At 42.5% G+C, this 3,721-nt stretch overlaps 1 pseudogene; it reads left to right on the forward strand.

Annotated features, from left to right (window-relative positions):
• The first annotated feature begins 338 nt into the window (after positions 1–338).
• LOC126488069 (poly(rC)-binding protein 2-like) lies at positions 339–1,498 on the forward strand (annotated as a pseudogene).
• Positions 1,499–3,721: the final 2,223 nt, after the last annotated feature.

The raw sequence follows: 3,721 nt of genomic DNA on the forward strand, positions 1-3,721 counted from the left end.
ATAAGGGAAGAAGCAGTCAATTCTGGCATACACTTTCAATAGGAATGGGCCATGCATGGTCAGGTGGCCTAGCTGCTGGAGCCCTGAGAATGCCTGTAATTCAGAAAACACACTGATCACATTTATGTACCTGCAGAAGCCAGAAAGAACAGAAACGGAACAGGCTATAAAACCACAAAGAGGGCAGCCTCAGCCTGCGCCCTCTCCCACCCGCCCGCCCTGGGGTCTCTTTCCCCTTCCTCCTCCTCCACCGCCCTCCTCTGCCCTGCCAGCGGGGCCTTCCTCGCCCCCCCTCCCCCGCAAGCTCCTATTCGCTGTTCCCCTTCCCTCTGGCTCCCCCTTCCCCCTCAGTCGACTGGCGCCTCCAGTTTTGGCATTCACTCCTACCCGTGACCAAAGACTTGACTACTCAAAAGTCCAGCTCCCTGTAACTACTAGCCATGGACACCGGTGTGATTGAAGGTGGATTAGATGTCACTCTTACTATCAGGCTACTTATGCATGGAAAGGAAGTTGGCGGTATCATCGGAAAGAAAGGGGAATCTGTTAAGATGCGCGAGGAGAGTGGTGCAGGTATCAACATCTCAGAAGGGAATTGTCCTGAGAGAATTATCACTTTGACTGGACCGACTAATGCCATCTTCAAAGTCTTTGCTATGATCATTGATGAACTGGAGGAGGACATAAGCAGCTCTATGACACAGCTGCAAGCAGACCCCCAGTTACCTTACTGCTCGGCTCGTGGTCCCTGCTAGTCAGTGTGGCTCTCTCATTGGAAAAGGTGGTTGCAAGAGCAAGGAAATAAGAGAGAGTACAGGGGCTCAGGTCCAGGTGGCAGGGGATATGCTCCCCAAGTCAACTGAACAGGCAATCACTATTGCTGGCATTCCGCAATCCATCATTGAGTGTGTCAAACATATCTGCGTGGTCATGTTGGAGACTCTCCCCAGTCCTCCCCTACTGGCCCAAGCCCTCGAGTTCTCCAGTCATCTTTGCAGGTGGTCAGGACAGGTACAGCACAGGCAGCAACAGTGCGAGTCTTCCCCACACCACCTGTCCATGTGCCTCAACCCTGACCTGGAGGGACCACTTCTAGAGGCCTATACCAGGGACAGTATGCCATTCCACAGCCAGATTTGACCAAGCTGCACCAGTTGGCAATGCAACAGTCTCATTTTCCCATGACCCATGGCAACACTGGATCCAGTGGCAGTGAATCCAGCTCTCTAGAGGTGAAAGGTTATTGGGCAGGTTTGGATGCATCTGCTCAAACTACTTCTCATGAACTCACCATTCCAAATGATTTGATCGGCTGCATAATTGGGTGTCAGGGCGTCCAAATCAATGAGATCCGTTAGATGTCTGGGGCGCAGATTAAAATTGCAAACCCAGTGGAAGGATCTACTGATGGGCTGGGTCTGCTGCCAGCATCAGCCTGACTCAGTATCTGATCAATATCAGGCTTTCCTCGGAGACAGGTGGCATGGGGAGCAGCTAGAACGTACAGATTCACCCATAATACCTTTCTGCTGCTCACCACCACCCATGATCATTCTGTGTAGTTTCTGAACAGTCAGCGATTCCAAGTTTTAAACAGTTTATAAACTTTCAGTTTCTACACACTTTATCATTCACTTATGATTTTTTAATTAAAAGCGTTTTAATTCTTTCTCTGTTCAGCGGTTACGCTAAGATATCCGTATTTAGTTCTATAAGCTTCTCCCCTTTTCCTTTTTTTTTGGGGGGGGGGGTTGGCTCATGAATTTTTGTTTGTCATGGAAATGTAAGAGTGGAATATTGATACATTTCAGTTCTGTAATGTCAGGATTTTTTCAAAGAAAATTAAAAGATGGACTGGAAAAAAAAATCCCGCAAAGAGCAACCTACTGGCATGCCTTCATTAAAGCTCCAGCTCCCAGACAGCACCATTAGATGGGGATTAAATGTTTAAACACACAGTCTGTAGGGGGATTTCACACTCAGACCACAATAGTGTGTCCTTCTTACATGAAAAAGAGAACTTGGAGCTAGAAATGAACTGAGACATTCCAATCTGCAATTCTTGCTCCATTGAATGCAAGAATCTTCATATGCCAGAATGGTTTTCAGTTCAGTTACGTGGATAGCATTTTACACTGATTTTTCATCATGACTCAGTCATTTCATCTTCATTGGATGATTATTTCTTCAGAACTGAAATAATTTTGCGATTCTCTCTGAAAATACTACTAGTAGTGGAAAAGAGAAAAGAACTTGCAATTTTTTTATTAGCTCATGACTTTTTGTCTTTGTCTTGTCATAATTCTTTATTTTTATAGGCCAAATAATACAAGAGGCAAGTCCTGAATAAGGAATCTCTCTCTCTCTCTCTCTCTCTCTCTCTCTCTCTCTCTCTCTCTCTCTCTCTCTCTCTCTCTCTCTCCTCTCTCTCTCTCAGAAGGGACCCTTTGCCAGCAAAGGAGCAGCAGTTTTTGTCAAATCTGAAGAGCACAGGTTTAGGACTAAGTAGTGACAGGGTGCTAGGATTTATTACTGCTGTCTTTGTCCTAAATTTTCTCACAGTGAAGAGCTGTCATGGTTTGAGAGCTGAGGAAATGTGTTTCTTTCAGGATACATTTTGACAGAATGCAGACTTTCACCACTTTGATCCTGATAATTTTGCAAACAATGCAGGAAATAAAGAACTATTCAAAGCCTTGTTCTTAAAGCAGTGCCATAGAGCGCCAGAGCATGTTGCATAGATTAATACTCATTTAACTTTGATATGTAAGACTAGAAAGAGTTGCTTTAAGTTTGATATGGATCAATTGATTATATTTCTTACTATAATTTAATTCATCGACTATATTCTTGCATGTGCCAAATATTATCAAAATTCTGATTCCACTCAAGTACATAAAAGTATATAGTAATATCAAAAACAAAAATAATAGGAAAAGCATAAAATAAGATGGAAATTTTGTCAATTTCATTATCTTTATACAGAAAACCCACAATTTAGTCCAAAATGCCCTGACTATATTCTAAGTGCAACCAAAAGTTGTAAACACAACAGTAAGCAGGCTATAAACATTGCTTTCAACTCAGGAACTTGATGCTGAATGGTGTGAGAACAGAGAAGAAATGATATTTGGCCTTATCTTTGATGATTATTCATATAAACAAAAGAATCATATACAAAATGGGATTGTTTATTTTTCTGAACTACTTAGATAACTTGCCACTTTCTAGTGAAAATTCTCCCTATACATCTACTTAGTCATATTTCTGAACTGCCTATCTATCAATAAAGGCAAAAATAAAATGCTACCATCTACAGCACATTCTTTCACTTGGACACTGGGTACATGCAGTTTCTATACTTGAATCATCACTCTTTAATCTTTCCATAGGACATCTTTAGCCGTATGCAAGATCATTCATATGCATCTCTTCTTACGGAGAATTTGAGTCCTGCTTTCATACAGCTTACAGTCCATAACGGGGATCTCCTGTAGAACAAACTGTGTAACACATGATCTAACCTTGGAGTTGAGCCTCTGAGTTTTTATAAGTTACAGAGCTGTTTGACATTTTTCTTCAGCAGTAAAAATGAATTCCATCTATTTTCTTCAGAGGACACAAGTTTAGGGCCTAGTATTCCTGTAAGGCAGCTCCCAAGCATCAGTTTCAGAAAATTCAGTGCCCTCCTCTGTCATCCATGGGCATCTGTGTATACATG

The sequence above is a fragment of the Alexandromys fortis genome, unplaced genomic scaffold (assembly GCF_014885135.2).
Source record: "Alexandromys fortis isolate MF-2015 unplaced genomic scaffold, M_Fortis_MF-2015_v1.1 scaffold_161, whole genome shotgun sequence".
Taxonomy (NCBI): domain Eukaryota; kingdom Metazoa; phylum Chordata; class Mammalia; order Rodentia; family Cricetidae; genus Alexandromys; species Alexandromys fortis.